The sequence below is a fragment of the Apis cerana genome, linkage group LG6 (assembly GCF_029169275.1).
Source record: "Apis cerana isolate GH-2021 linkage group LG6, AcerK_1.0, whole genome shotgun sequence".
Taxonomy (NCBI): Eukaryota; Metazoa; Arthropoda; class Insecta; order Hymenoptera; family Apidae; genus Apis; species Apis cerana.
Window position 1 is genome coordinate 13390963 of NC_083857.1, and position 17175 is coordinate 13408137.

Sequence of the window (17175 nt, forward strand, 5' to 3'; positions counted from 1 at the left end):
TCTCATGGGGGGAGGGGGGTTAAACGTTGTACGGGAAAGGTTAATCGCTCTTTTGAAATCCTTCTGTGGAACGATCGTTCCTTTCCTTTTCTTTCTCTCTTTCTTCTTTTTCTTTTTCAGTGCGGCAGTTTTGATGCTGACGTGTATTCGAAATTACACGTGCTTGTGTAATAATAAGTAATTGATGAGCCACGTTATAATCAGATTCATGATGTGTTAAATAATTAGGTTGATTAATATATTTAATTTAATTTAATTCTAGAAACGATTCTTGAATCAGAAGTAACTCATTCGTTTATTTTTGATCGAATTAGTTAATTATGATTGCGAGTATGGTTGCAAAATATTACAGATTCTTGAAGGAAGAAAGGTTTCCAAATCGAATGGTTAATATCGAACTGTTACTTGGTAACCACAGAATATGGTACGATTTGTACGATTTTTCTCCCCCGCTCGTGGATGAAATCGATAGCCTCGATCAATTTCCTTCGGGGTATACGTGGGATACGAACGGATGAAAAAGTTGTTGGCATCCAACGATCCCGCCGTGAAACGAAAATTGACCGATTTCAGGCAACCGAGCGACAACGTGTAAGTATTCAACGTGCACGTGCACCTCTTTAGTGGTTTCCATCCCCTCCACCGATCACTGTCCCCTTTCCTCGTTTCAACGATTCTCCCTCCGACTCTTCAGGTGTTTACTCGACTGTCAAAGTAGCATCGATTTGTTGGAAACGGATAATTTCAACGATGGAGCGAGATACTTGGATATATGGTACGGTTTCTTGTTTTAAATGACGAACACGAGATGAATGAACACGAGAAATTTTTTTACCGAGTATATTTAACGAGTATATAACTCTAAATAAATGTGTAATAATTTTTTTTTATTTAATTATTCATAAAATAGATGCTTATGTTTTTGTGTTAAGACATTTTACATTTATCACTAAATAATAGAATAAAATCTTTCGAGTCAAATTTGTAGGGAAAAAAGTAAGAAAGAGATCCAATACATGTCACATTTATTGCGATAATAGTTTGTTTACACAAAATCATCAATTAAATTTCAACCAAAAAAGAAAAAAAAGGATTATCAGGTCAAATGAAGAAAATTCTTTTCACGTATTCGGGGATCATCGGACGCGAGAATCGTTGACAATCGATCGTGAATAAGAACGTTCGATCTCTGAAGTCAGGCGGGAACAGGCGGAACCAATCGCGCAAAACGGATTACGTTTCAAGATTCGAAACACGCCACGATACAACACGGTCCTTTGATCCCAGAGGAAAGATAAGCGCGCATACGAAGGGAGGGAAGGAGCGACGACGCGGAGGGGGCGAAGAGGACGCGCACGATGGCATGCGAGCTTTTCGCCTTTACCTATGCGCATCGGCAAAGTGGAGCGTGTATACGCGATTTCCCCCACTTCTCCCTCTCTTGTTGCGGTGTTCCACGGCGTCACGCATCGTCGGTCACGCCGCAAAATCCCTAGGATCTGCGATCCTGTATCAGCGTGGCCGCGCGCAAATTGATTGCCAACCCTATCGTCTCTCTTTCTTCGTTTCTCCAGAATTATTTGCAAATGCGATAACTTTTTTGAACTCGTTCAATAAAGATTCGATTAGAATTTTGTAGAATTTTTTTAGCAATTCATTCTACGATATTTAGAATAATATCAGCGCCACCTGTACTATTCACTATACTGGAAAGAAGTCTCGCAGAAGGTATGCAACGAATCTGATTGGTTAATTTAGAAACGCCTCCTCACACGCATTTTTGTTTCTATTATAGTATTTGTCACATATCTAAGCCAAAACGATAATCTGTATTTAAAATTTGATGCATTAGCATAGTCAATTTTTATGATTTTGAATATTTTATATAAATTATAATTCTTTTATTACTATATTGTGTGTAATGTCAATAAAACATCTAAAGTGATATAGGTTCTCTTTCTTGTCATCTTTGTATCATCCCGCGAAAGTTCTTTCTAGCAGTGAACAGTAGATAGATTATATCTTTTGAAGAAAGTTAAATTAAAATTTTGTAGAATTTGTAGTTTGTGAATCATGATCTTTAGAATTAATACCATTTGTTAATCTATTTTATCTTTTGAAGAAGAGATTAGACATTTTAAAATAATTGACTTTTATTCTTTGTTCAATTTTTAGGTTAGCTTTTGTATCATTCAATAAAAGTTCAATCAAAGTTAATTTAGAATGCCCTATTTTTATATAAACGCATCATTGTACTTTATCTTTTGAAAGAGACTTTCAAAACAAAGTCAATAAATCTAAATTAAAGTAGAAATATCACATAATATAGAAATAATAACTTCAAATAGAAAATACATAATTATTTATCTTTACCACATTGCAATCTTTTGAATCTCACTATTAATTAAAAACAATTAGGTTACCAATAAATTTTCTTAGGAAATAATGTCACACGTTTCTTTTAAATTTTTTAATTTCAACTCAATCTATTATCCATACAATTGCAAAATCCTTCAATAATTCTCATTCCTATCACCCAACAGTTCACACTCATTCTATTTATTCCGATTAAATCGAATCAATGCAAAAGTCAATCGTAAATTCTTCGTTCATTATACTCAATCGTCGCCGTTTTATCCAACAATCGTTCTAACGCGAACATTACAAAAGGGTTGTGTCGTGAGTCATCGATTGACGTTCGATCCTGTCACCGATATATCCGTTATAAAGTCGTTACGACATAGCTAAGGCGCGATATCGATGCACTCGCGAGATATCGATCTCGAGTCCACGATCTCGAAGGAAACTTTGATCGCTCGATATCATGGAAATTAATCATTCAATGTTATTAAAAAAAATCTCCTATAGTTAATATATAATTTATCTCGTTCTTTGCTTTCACTGATTTTATTTTAATGATTTGTGGACAGATTAATTTTTTTTTTATAAAGTTTTAGATTATAATGATTTATAACTTGAATATATAATTAACGATTAATTCGATAATAATTATTTAGATCATATATAGATTATGAAAAATAAAAATACATAAATATACGTACAATTCATTATTTGTCAATTTTTATCTATTTCTTTGATTTCAATTCTTGTGCTGAAACAAATTTATCAATTACAATAATAAGTCAATTAAAATAAAATGGATATGAAAAAGTCTATTATAAATAACTTTTAATATCCATTGTCAAATAATAATATTTCTATTTCTTAAATCATATAATAAATATCGTATAAATGTTTGTAACTTTTTTTTGATCAAATTTTTCTTCAATCGTTCTTCTTAAGTCTCAAAAAAAAAAAAAATGCTGATAAAATATCGTTATCGATCAAAAGGGTGCAAAAAATGAGGACTCTGGCACAAAGTGTATCCATTTCGATTCTGAATGGACATTTGTTCGAAAGGAAGCAATGGAGGTATATATGCTTAATTGGCATATCAATCCCGGAGGAAACGAGAGATAATCGGTTGGCCGAGGCGGCACAATTGAGATCCCGCGGGTTAATAAAGTTGCACATTGGCCACGATTAAGCTTTTCGGCTGACGTTCGACCCGTGTCGATTAATCGAATATGAAAAATCGCGAGCTCGAATCCCAACAACCTGTTCCTTGTCCGGATTATCTTCGAACTGATACTGCTTGAAAGTGTGTAAAATATATGTAGATTTGAGTACGCGTAGTATGTACAGGATAATTTTTATATCATATGATAATTTGTACGTAATAACTGATGTTTAATTCGAAGAAAACATTGAATTTTCTACAAATTTTTATAGATAATTTATTTTATTGATGAGAACGAGAAATTTTTTATTACAATTATTAAAAAAATTTGAAAAAAAATAATTCAAAAAAATTGTATATATCAGTATAATAAAGTTAATAAAATTCTTTACCAGAGTAAATTGAGAAGATCAATTTTATGAAAAATTTATTAAAAGAAAGATTAAACGAAGATGTTAAATTTCTTATAATTTCGTATGTAATGTTGTACATGCTTATAATGAACGATGATAAACAATTAAACGTATCGGCCAATCGAAAATTTTCTTTTAAGTTACGCACACGTGCAAAATTTCTGCAAAAGGATGTTCACGATAGTAAGTAGAGGGTATGCATCGCTTAAAATAAATCGTTCCACTTATCAAACTTGTGCCTTCGACCAAACCTCTTCTATATAACACACAACACAGGAAACAGCAGTATGGCGTGACCCAAGTTACCAACACTCGTAACGATAAGCTACAAAATACACGAACTTACGAACCATTTAAGACGGTTGGCGTTTCATTTTAAGCCTGGTTTTCCGATTTCTCTATCACGAAACATCGTAAAAAGGGGGTGGAGGATCAATCTTGAAAGGGAATCACGCTCAACGATTTTACGAAATTAATCGCAAATTCCATCGTGTCGTCAAGACCGATTAATCTTCGAAATGATTCTCTAAGAATCATTTCGCCACGAAAGTATGTGAATTTATGACCAAATAGAATCGTGTGTTATTCAAGAAAAGATTTTATGAGTAATAACATTTTGTTGTGATTGTATATCTTTTGTTTTTTTTTTTTTTCAATTGAAAAGAACGAAGAGGATTATACGATAAAAATTATCTGCACTGGATCTAAAGTTTATATTAGGCAACGAAACAATCAGATTGATTGATCAAAAATAGACAAATATATTTTAATTGAAGATTGTTTCAACTTGGTCGATATTGAATTTTAAATGAAAAAAATTAATTCTAAAAAGTGTTTAAGATAAAATTAATGTAAATTAATATATATACATTTGAAAATGAGTTTCTTTTTTTTCTGATAGTGAAAAAAACATGTCTCTAATATTTTAGGTTCTTTAAGAAACTGAGAAGTGCTTTGAATAAAGCATTATTAGTTTGTTTGAATAAACATTTTATTGGTTACTGTTACAATAACATTTATATGGAAGTAAAAATGATTTTAATATTATTTATTGTGCAATCATTAGATAATAAATATTTCATCTCTTCAATGTGTTATCGATGCACGTGATTTTTAATCAATACTTTGAAGGTACATAGATAACATGGAATTCATTCGAATGTGAATTTCTTAAGAAAAGTGAATATTTTTGTCAAACAATTTTTCTCTAATTTATTTATTTTAACCAGTATTTATTTAAAGATAAAAGTTTTATATTTTCTTATTAATAAAAGAAATATTCAAATTATTTTTTTTTAAATATTTTTTCATTTTATAGAAATTAAATTGTAAATATATTAAAAAAAAATTCGTTTACAAATTCAAGATTATTTTGAAATCGAATTATTAGTACTCCTGGAAGAAATTTTGACTAACTGCCAAAATCAAGATGCTAATGAATTCAGAAAGGAAGGACATTCGAAATGGAAGTAGGACCAAGGAACAAAAAACAAGTTCTCCTACCAATATCTCGATATCATCGAGTGTCCACAAAAGGTACATTGTTTCTTAGAAAAAAGTCACCGGTGGATCACGGTTGGCCGATTACAGATCTCGATCCAATGAACGCCACTAGGTTGAACGACGAAATGTTCATCGATGAGAAAAAATTTTCTACACGGTGGAGGAATCTTCCGGTCGAATTAATCGCGGATCTGCTTGGTAGAATCTCGAACATTCGACAATGGAAGTCAACAAAGAAGAGACTCGTAAATTCCTTCATAACAATTATTTCTTTAAGAAAATTAAATTTCTTTAATTAATTAAATATTAAATTAATTAAGAAAATTAATTGTATAAATATTTAAAAATTGCTTACTCTAAAATTATTTGAAATTTCCATGAGTGATTAATTTTTCGTGGCCAAGGTTTCGTTAAGTCAACACTATTATCATTTTATTTTCGCTGCCTCAGCGTGATATTGAAGACTGTTGACACATTATTAACTGTCAAAAATGATACGATTAAAAATCTTGGTTAATTAATATCTGATTATTTATATAAGATATAAGTAATTTAAATATTAGTTACGAGACAAAAAAGTGAAATAGTTCTATTTCTATTATATTTAGACTATGGATATTTATACGTTCATAAGAAATTTAAACATTTAAAAAGTATTTATAATACGAATATTTAAAATAAAATATTTAAAATAGTATACTTATCATGATATTTATAGAATTTTTATATTAATTTATCTTCCAAAGTAGATCTTTTAAAATTAACGAACACATTTATTCGTTATTAAATTAATATCTTATACAATTCTCCAATCTTACTTTAAATCCAATTTTCAAATGTTTCAAATTTTACTTACTTCGAGGAAGAATCTTATTTCTTCGAAAATATTTGTTAATTCTTTCAAAAAATATTTATTCTTCTTTCTTGAGAAAATGGCAAACAAAATGGCAGAGAGGAAATGGAGGATTTCAATTTGCTTCGTTTATCTGCATTGAGTATACTAATATTGAAATACTAATAAAATTTTTAAACACATTTATGAGAACACATTTTAACATTCTGTTTTCAATGCTTTGAAATCATCGTTACCACATCAATTCCAGTTATACTCGATATGTTTATTCGTTTCCTTTATCAGGCAATAATAAATACTTTTTTTTAAATATTTCTGTTTGCCACTTGGTGTGAACGAACAGAAATTAGAAAATGCAAAGATCGTAAACCGAATGGCACAGAGAAGAAGAGATTAGATTGTGTTCGTCAAAAACTAACTAGACAAAGCGTTCTCACTTTAGTCCACCTTCCTTGCTAATATACGCGTTATTATTGGTTAAAGACAAAGTGACAAAGATCGACAATGGACATATCGAAACAGAGTGAAATAGAATAATTTCATAGTACTAGCATAAGCTCCCAATTAAAATATCAATTATAAATCAATAGAATTCCTTTGATTAAAAGACTATGTCAATGCTGTAAACTCATCTTTCTATTTTACTTTAACTCGATATATAGTTATTATCGAATTATGTCACTGCTTAGCCAATAACCAATAATAACGTGTGACGATGAAGTGGAATAAAATGAGACAAGTAAATACTTTGTCTAGCCATCTTTTGGCAAACGCACAGTACTTAGATACATATAATATAACATATAACTCATATTCCTGCCTGAAGAGGTCAGCTTGACGCACGAAAAAGATGGCGATTTTTTAAGCGTACCGGAAACATCCATGAAAATTGTGTGCACGGCGGCGCATGAAATCACGGCAGACGTTGGCCGTGTAGCGTGTTTATCGACACGAGTGTTATCGCGGTCGGATCTTGCGCGAAGAGCAGCGCTCGTTCGGGTGGTACCAATTTGTCGTTCCTTTATCAACCGTCATCTGATGGCGACCCGACACCGCGCTGGGCCGCGGCCAACCGAATGCAACGTTGCCTTGAAGTGACACCGGGCCTACAATGGGGAACAAAGCGGCGTCCACTTCTTTGCCAAGGGTTTTGTTTCATTCCGCGGTGGACAAGCCTTGTTATTTGTCATGCATTTTGACCCTCGCCGATTTCATCTCGGATATTTTTCTCTGCCTGGTAGAGGTGCTCGCGCGCCAATTCTAAAGAAGGTTCGTACACGCGTGTCTTTGAGAACCGAGTGTTTTTCGCGAGAAGAAAGTGAACGGTGTATAATAAAAAATTGGTAAGTGATGTAAGATGATTTGTATTTCTGAAATACTTATTGTGCGTGTTATTTTTTGGAAGTGATTTCAAGTTACTGAAATAATAATATTTTAAATTAGAGAAATTAATGGATGGTTATTTAGAATAAGTAGAGAAAGAGATTAGTTATTTTAATAATAACAGTTCTAATGGAAGTCAGGAAAATTAATAGGCTCAAAGATTGGTCAGGATTATTTTTAACTAATATCTAAATCATAAGATATTAAATATATCGATGATCAAAGATATGAAATAAAAATCAGCCGGCTTTGTCAAGCTAGGATTAAAATTTATGTTACTATTATTCCAAATTGAAAATATTTTAGATATATTATTAAAGAATGTAATTTTAGAATATTAATTAAATTTTAATTAATTAATTTGATTTAAGATTTTAATTTACAACGAGAAATGTTCCTGTTATTTCTAATTGAAACGATGTGGATGATTGACTAAGACGATTATATCGACAGTTATTATATCAAGATAACTGATTTTTTACACTGGCTAGAAATAATAGAAATTGAATTTGCAAGAATATACAAGCTAAAGAGAAGATACAAGCATCTTGTACCATCGATGCAGGTTCAATCACAGAGTACAAGTACAAGTCCAATGGCGTAATCTTCCTTCATGTCACTCGATCATCGTTCAGATGAATTTACAGGTGATTCGTTTTTGTCGAACAATACGTCGATTCAATGTTGATTCAATATTGATAAACGCCCCGTCATTCTCTTCATGTACTTTACACACTACTATAAATCCTTGTACAGTCCGCTATTAAAGACGTACGCAAATACGAAAATATAAATCTTAAAAATATATCTTTCGGTCCAGTGTAAAAACATATTGCTAGAAATAATATTTCTGAAGAGTCCTTAATAAATCCAAAAGAAAACGTTTCTTACTTTTCGTGAAATGGCGATGTGTAATTAAAAATGTTTCTTTTAACCTAACCTAACCTTCTATGACATTTTACAATATTATGACATCTTAATCGCGTTATTGTGTTCCTTTGTCTTTTAGTTTCACACTTAACGGGCCATTATGATGTTAATGGCGTTATTAATTACTGGAAGAGACACCTCCAAGCTTCGATGAAGGTTTCCACAGTACGATACAATCGCGGCGAGGAGGCTCCATTAACCTTTAAACAGATGCTGAGAAAAATGAATAATGAGTCGTGCAATCGCGATTTCAGATGTTAAAATAATAAGCCGTAGAATGTGATCGCATACGATGTAGGTATCAATTATTTATGAATGACACGGGACAATTTTTCTACAAAGCTTCACACGAGTAACGAACCGGAACTAACGACCAAATTAAACGTATCTTTTGGGAATATCACGATATCTACATTTCTTTTTGTAACGTAATACCACTGAATTAAGCATTAAGTTAAGTTAAAAGGATAATACGTCGTGAAATTTGATCAGAAATATCAAAAAGATTGGCCATTTATTATTATATAATTCTCATTTGAAAAATTATAATGAGCTTAATTTGCATTTTAGAAAATATAAGACAAATTATCAATTTGTATATTACTGGAAAAAAAAAAGAAAAATAAATGGATTTTTCTTAAATTTCTAATTTTTAAGGTAATGTATTCGTATAATCATACTACTAATAAAAAAAAAAGAATATTATAAAAATTTAAAAATCTACAAAATATCTAACAAATCGTAAGATAATTCTTTATTAAACACATTCACAAAAAGCTTATTAACGTGTATTATTTTTAATTCCAATCTATTCGTTTCAGAAGATGAGAAATAAAAGATAAGCAGTAACATCCATTAAATAAATAAATGAATAAATGAAAAGCCAAGATCGAGAACAAAGAAAAGAAAAAGAGAGATGCACAAGGCGGAAGTCTCCATGCGTCCAAGGGTTAGCGGTCCATGTAAGAAAATGCTCGGTATAAGGCACCTTCCGGCGAAAATCCCTCGCTCTCTCGTGCCTCTCTCGCTGAATAATGAACCGTGTTCTCGAGTGGTTTGCGCGGTCGAGCGACCGGTCCCGTTTCCGTAAATTATAACCATTAGCGGCACTTGCGTTCCGCGGCCTCACGTCCCGGTAATTTTCGTGAAATTAAACGCGCCGAATCAATTACTCGTTGGTAATCGGGACGATGGCCGGACAACCGCGGTGGGAAATGGCGTGCGCGGCTGTCACCGTGCCAGGTTATCTGCGTTTGTCAAGCGTGTGCGCACAACTTGGTATCGTCACGAAACATTCCCATAAAAGTGTAATTTGCCCGCTGATTTTTGCCACGGTGTGTGTACAATGTGGTTGGCTCAGCGGCGGGAACGACAAGAGGATAATTGGAGTTGGCAACCGGTTCCTCGAGCACTTCCGTTCATAAATAAGTTATCGATATATACTTTTTGAATATACGCGAGATGATTCGGGATACTTTTTGTAATCTTGCGTCGATTAAAGTTTGTTAACGTTTGAAAGTTAATGTTTTGTATAATTTCGATGTGTGGGACAATGGTTCTCAACTTTTACTAATGTAATCTTGCGTTATTCAGATATTCGATTTATTCTTGCGTTCATTTTTAATATATAAAATTTTATATATAAAAAATGATAGTTTTCAATCTGATAAGACCTGTAAATAGATTGTGAAACGTTTCTCGAAGATTTTAATTCGATAATGTTCTTTTTGCGACAAATTGAATGTTTAATTTAATTCTATTTCTATCACTTTTATATTTGTATAGAACAGTGGTTCTCAATCTACGAGTTGTAATCTATAAATGGATATGAAGTGTTTTCTTGGAAAACAGCTTGCGATCTATAAAGAAGTCTATTTTAATTCTTTATATCTTGTGTCAAATAAGATTCAAAATAGATAAGACAGTGGTTCTCAACGATTCGTAAAAAGATCATTACTATCATTTTTAGTTTTCAATTCTTAGAGACGAATGAAAATAACGTGCTGGATCTAGAATAAGTTTCTGACAGAAAATTCGTCCTGGGAGGCGCGTATTCGCCTTTTAAAAGGGGAGAGAACTCGCTCCTTGACCTGTTTCATAGCTCATCCGTCACGCTTGTCGACTTTCGGGACACGAGTATCCACGCTGCACGATACCAACCTGCTGTGTCTCGGGACAAATTTATGAATTTGACAAGGAAACGTATGAAACGAGAATAGAAAGAGTTTTTGGACGTCGTTCAAGGACGATCCTCAATTATGGGATCTCGGATGAATCGGATCCTTGATTCGCGTCGACAGATCTTCTTTTCTATCCTATGATTATCATATCAACGATCATCGTGCAAGGATTCTTAAGATTGACAAATATAATTATTCACGTAATGTGAAATTTATATAATGTGGAATTTATTCTTGGAATAAATTCGTCGATAATTATATATTTTTCTCATTTTTAAACTATAATATATATTTTCATACGAAACTTGTAGAGATAAAAATTTTAACTCTGTGTTAAGATTTAGATTAATAGATGGAGGAGAATAATTGCGAATTCTTGGAAATTGTATACAAGATAATTTTATAATTCATTTCACGGATGTCGTAAGATTTCACCTTTGACGACAATCTGTATAATTTCAACGCGCGTATCACCAATTAATCATTCATAAAACGAATACCTGTTTCCATTTCAAAGGCAAGAATCCTCGAATGATCCAACGTTTACTGGTTTAAAACATCGATTAATATATTCGATAATCGCATTGAAATCGATTACCGTCATCCGAACGTCAAACGTATTCATGAAACCAAACGTAAAAAGACGGACTTACCAGGCAGGTAGGCAGGCATATATCAACTTATCTTTGAAAAAGAATGAGAAGTACGTATCATAATCCTATCTTGTATCTCGTGACGATGCATAATTTAACAACTTTTTATTCCGTTCGTTATTTCGTGATATATATTCAAGAAAAAGAGAGAGAGAAAATTGTCCACTCCATCAGGAGTGGACCTTTTAATTTTATAATTTTTAAAAATTACAATCACGAAAAATAAGTGATCGAACAATGTGTGAGAGAAACGAGGTGGATAAGTGATAAGAAATTTCGATTTTTTGTCAGCATATTTCAGGGTAATGAGCAAGAAAGAGTAGAAGAAACGAATCGATTAATCTCTTTGATAAATAAGTCTCGTTTCGATCGATTGCCTTTCGATACGCGTGAAATACTGTCTGACATAACCGCGCCGATGACTGTGTCGTTTTTTGTGACGCTAATAATTTGTGTCATTTGCGCACAGCATTGCACTGTTGACAGAGTGGAAGTTGCGGAATATTTGATTTTAATCGAATGCAGCTAAAAGGAAAGAATACGTTTATTTGGCAATAAAGAATTATTGCACCGTAATTATTACACCGTGACTTATTACGTTCCAAGTTTTTATACATTACATTTATCACAAAGTAAAAGTATAGATTCATAGCAGAAGGATTACTATATTTCAAAAATTTCATTATTACCATTCACAAAAATCCGAAAATATTAGCAAACTATAAAGCATTAAACTGTCGTAGAATTGCATTATTATTCCAAAATTTTGTTATTTATGAAATAACAAAGTAGTCGTATTATAAAGGGATATTATTAATTCAATCACTATTTCAAAAGATTCAGTATTCAGTAAATTCCAAGTTTCACTATTTATTTCAAAAAGATGCAAAAATACAAAATAATCATGCAAATAAAATTACATATAAATCACGGACTTTAATTAATTCGAGGAAAATAAAAAAATACAAAGCATCGAGAATTTCATTACAAAAGTCGAGAGATACGATAATAGAAGATTCCAGCGTGCACGATACGAATGGCTGAGCCGTGGAACTATCCACTATCGACAGATCACGGCGGCGAATACCTCGGTGCCCGTCCGATCACCGCCGAATAAAAATTCTGCTGACACTTTCCAACGATCGCAACGAGATATCTGCGCGCGCAGAGACGCGCCATTTGTTCCCTTCGAGCGGTGACCGATAAGAAGCTCGCCCGCTTCGATCCTTCGATTTGACCTGGATTTATGCGATCGCGATCGAGACTTCTTCCTCGACGTGACACCGAGCTTCCTCGAGTCTCCATCTTTGCCGATTTCTTCGTTCGTTTCAGGTGCTTGGCAAGGCCAACCAATGCCAGTCATCGTTCCTCGTCGATTGATGAATCGTCGTTGTGTATCGTTGGTGTGTATCTCTCGATACGCTTGAAGATCGGATTCGTGTCGCTGATTTTGCGATTTCTTTCCCTTTTCTTTTTTTTTTTTTAATTGAAATGTCTTCCGATATCGATTTTTAGAAACCTGAGTTTAGAAACTTTAGAAACTTTTACTTAACATTGATCATCACCGTTTTTTGACGTTTTCGTTTTATATCGCTGAAGTAAAAGTTTCATGCAATCTAAATTAAGTGTATTTAATCTGATATTGATTTAGATATATATCTTTTTTGGCTGTTTTTTTTTTTTTTTTTAATCTAATTGCAATATAAAATGCTCGTTTCTTGGTGCCTCGCGGTACGCTTTCTTGGAACGAGATTCGTGTCACTGATTTTGCGATTTCTTCCTTTTCTTTTTCTTTCGAATGTATGTTCGTTGTGTATCGAAACGTCTTCCAACATTGGTAAGAATTTTTTTTAACATTTTATATTGCCAGAATTTATTACAGCTTATCCATTTTTTCTCCATCGAGACATTCGCTTTTACGAACATCATAACGTTTCGAAAAAAATACGAAACAATCTTCTCGTCTTATATTTCCATTCCGCATATTTTCGACTTGGCCGTTTTACAATCGTCTTTTTGCACCTAGACCAGAATACGCTGCGTAGAATATCAATTATCCTCGATACTAATTGATTATATTTCAAATTACACCAGAGTGCCATAAAAATCAATATCCATCATCCACGATAAACTTTCGCTTCTCGAGCATCGATATCGATTATCAAACGAAATAAAATCTATCTTACACGCGAGGGGAAGGGGAAGGCGAGGAGGATTCTTCCATTCTACGATACCTGGTTCGCGATATCTCCTCCCACGTGGCGGTGGATAAGACGATCCAGGAGAGGGGGAGGGGTGAGAGCGAGGTCCGTAGCCATTAGAAGAGCAGAAAATTCCGCTCGAGGAGGGCGCTCGCCACCGCGGCCTACGCGGAAACGATCCTCTCGATGATTTATAGACGGTGGCTCGTTATCGTGAAAGCGGCGGAGGAGTCGAGGCGGCATCGGTTGCACCAAGCGGCGCAACACAGAACCAGAATCACGCGCACGCGCACACACGTGCATTCGGCATACCGGGCTAGATTACCTACCTCTGCGCGCTCTCTCGCAATCTCTGTGCGTTGCGCGTTCACCTGCTTCCTCCCAACCGTGGAATCAATCGCTGGCGTCGAGGAGGACAGTTTTTAATCCTCCTTATTGTCTTACGGGGAGGATCGTTCACTCGCCTCCTCATCGATCATTGTCGTTCCGGATTCTTCCCCTTTCTTTATTTTTTCTTACTCCTTTCGCGTCTCTTTCATTTTTTTTTTTTTTATTTACATTTCTTTCAGAACACGAGTTGATTTATGATTTGTTGCTCCAACTGCTTCGCTTCGCTTCTTCATCGAACTTGTTTTTTTCGAAAAGGAAACGCGTAAATACGTACGTAATTTATAGGACGGTGTGGGGACGAGAGTTTCGTTTGTGCAACTTGTCGAGAGAAAGTTTTTAAAATCGCACAAGATCCGTTAATAGTAAAGTTAAAGGGAAGTGTCGTTGTCGTTTTAACTCGTCGAATTCTGCGATTTTCTCGATTAAACGAATTTCAACGGCGGAAGATTTATCATCAATTTGAATATCGCCGCGAGATATCATTATCGTAAATCCGATACGATACTTAATAACGGCGATCGTTTAAGCGCGAATGGAAAACGATCGATAAATCGTCTATCGTATGAAAAATAGGCAAGCTTATTGAGAATTGATTTCCAATCCTTGTCCAATTACCGAAGCGCCGCAGTGCCTTTCGACGCATTAGACAAACCACTCGACTCCGTTACGTTCAATTACGATCGTAAACGACGGCGTCGCCGCTCGACGAGCCACGCCGGTTCCACGTTTTTCCACGATCGTAAATCGATCGTGAAAGAGCGCGTCCCGGTGATCGAAAATCGGAAGAGGAAAGTTTTTATCACGTCGTCTCGTGACGAATATATTGTATATTATACTTCCTGATTTTCAAATTTTTATATTGACTGAAATTCGTTCAATTTGTGCGATCCACGAATCGAATATATTTATCAATTGTAGGGAAAATATTGTTGAAGGGAATGTTGAAAGGAAAATTTTGAGGATCGAGGAGATATATTTGATTGTTATTAAAAATTTTATTGATACAAATTTTAAAAAAACTTAACAAGATATCTCTCGAAAATCGTAAGAAAATCGTTTGATATTTTCGTTCGAATGCGAATATATCCATCAATTTTGATATACATTTAACGAGGGAAAATATCGTTTGAAAGGAAAATTTTGTTCGTGCATCAGTTACGTGAAATTTTTACAAAGATTTAACAAGAATTTCGTACCGAATTCATTTACGCTTCCAAACGTTTCTTTTTCTTTTCCCCTTCTCTCTTTCTAGTAAATTCGAGCCACGAGAACCTCTCGTTTCGATAACAAGATAGTAGTAGTAGTAACAGGCCCCATTAAGAGAAAAACAGAGCCCACTCTCCCCCCTCCTCCTCGATGAAAATTCATGAGGACATTATGTGAAGGCGATATGAAATTTCATCGTGCTCAACGGATATGAAATATCCTCCCTTCTGGTCCCCTTTCGCGGGAACCAATTAAAATCTCGGAAAAGTCGCGGAGTCCCGTTCCTCCGCCACGGATTAATTCGTCGTTGGCCAATTAAGCCGAAGAATAAGCCGTGGAATTAATTCGATCGCGATTCACTTAGGAGGAATTGTATCAATTACCACGGTTCCACGGCCTAATTAACTAACAGGCCTAACTCTCTTAATTGATCGCCTCTCTGACCTTCGTCAACCGCTCGCGACTCTATCCTTTTCCAAGCGAGCTATCCTTTCTTCTCGAATCGATTCTTCTCCTTTTTTCCAAAATCAAAATCAAACGAAGACTCGGTTTGCACGCTGAATTTCATTCTACTTTCTCGTTGTGAAGAGATTAGCAAAAATGCGTGATAGTTTTGTGCGTAACGAAACGGTGGAAGAATATATTTCTTCTTTGCCTTTAAAAAAGATAGAAAAACGCGCTCGAAAGAAAATTAATCCGAAAAGCTGGGGAGAGAAGAGAAGGAGAGGGGACGGGTTTGACCTCGTGCGATGTGATTTACGGTGGAAAATGGAGGGGAAAGGGAGAGAAGGGGAGAGGGCGATTTGTTAAGCGTACACACCTGCCCGGGACAATAAAGCTCTATCTCGATCTCGCGAAAGGTCCTTTTACCATCTTGCCAGGCCCCGCGGGGGCGATATATCGCTCGAAATAATCGTGTATAGCGTTTCACTGAGGGCCATCGTCCCTCCTCCTCCTCCTCGCTTTTCCGCTAATAATTATCTTCCTCTCCTTGGACGATTTTTCAAAGGATCGATGTCGAAAGGAAGGGATCTATGATTAAAATCGCCGATACGATTAAGCGGGATATTTCATTTTATTCCCAGTGAGAATATAAAATTTCGAATTTTGGACGTTTCGAAATTCCTTTCGAGGGTAATAATTAAAATTTGCCGGCTCGATTTCGTGCTGGTTAACACATCCAACCGGTTAACCCGAGCCTCGTGACTTTCCTATCTAATCGTTCCTCACCTATCTCGCTCGTTCGCCCGACCCTTATCTCCCAGCAGTCGTGGAACCTATCTACGTTTTACCAGCCCACTTATCTATCGGGCCAATCCGGCTCCCAACTCTCGATACTAATTGGAAGTGTGCATTGCGAAAATCGTGATAAATCTTGCCCCGTTATTCATTATATTTTCACCGGCTTTCCCGAACCTGGCTATTAGCTATCACCACTCCTCTGGATCGATCTATATCTCTGCAATCGATACCGATTTCATCAGCCGTTCGTCACGTGGAGGAGGGTCTGTAACGAGGGTCAAGGTCGATGTAAATAGATCGATGATGTTAATCTTTCATCACAAAAGCGTTCTTAGAGGAAATTGGAAGAATTTGTTGCAAGTTTGTTCGAACAATCTCGCCGAGGAGAGAATCCTGAAATCGAATGGAAGAATCTTCCTATTTCTCTCCAGCGTTCTAGCGCGGGTACAGGAAAGCAGGATTCTTGCAGGGTTACGGACCCCCTCGAAGATTAATTCGAAGGCAAACTGAATCATGGAGAAGCGAAAAATGATCTGTTACATCTTCCAATCTTCGTATGGAGGGGTTAAGAATTAATCGTCGAATTTTTAATCCCGTCCTTCGAGCCGATCCAGTAACGGTCGACCGTTAGCGGACCTTGAACACCCGGGATTCGACTCTCTCGCCGCGGGCATCGTTCTCGTTAGTTCGCCGATCCGGAG

General features: G+C 35.1%; 1 protein-coding gene and 2 long non-coding RNA genes across 6 annotated transcripts in view; 1 reads left to right on the top strand and 2 right to left on the bottom strand.

Moving 5' to 3' along the window:
* The window catches only part of LOC107994142 (ELKS/Rab6-interacting/CAST family member 1-like), a 234992-nt gene that overhangs the window by 114390 nt on the left and 103427 nt on the right, over positions 1-17175 (bottom strand). The gene's annotated exons all lie outside the window — the stretch shown is intronic.
* On the bottom strand, positions 4911-6661 carry LOC107994150 (uncharacterized). The gene is made up of 3 exons (XR_001765260.3): positions 6293-6661; positions 5792-5918; positions 4911-5706 (listed from the first exon to the last, which is right to left on the bottom strand). It is a non-coding gene; the product is annotated as an uncharacterized LOC107994150 (long non-coding RNA).
* Positions 6945-10302, top strand: LOC114577009 (uncharacterized). 3 transcript variants are annotated; one of them, XR_009829947.1, is made up of 5 exons: positions 6945-7632; positions 8044-8319; positions 8682-8896; positions 9173-9259; positions 9427-10302. It is a non-coding gene; the product is annotated as an uncharacterized LOC114577009 (long non-coding RNA). The 3 variants fall into 3 exon arrangements; XR_003696683.2 differs by having other exon boundaries at positions 6947-7632; positions 8682-9259; positions 9424-10302; XR_003696682.2 differs by having other exon boundaries at positions 6947-7632; positions 8682-9259.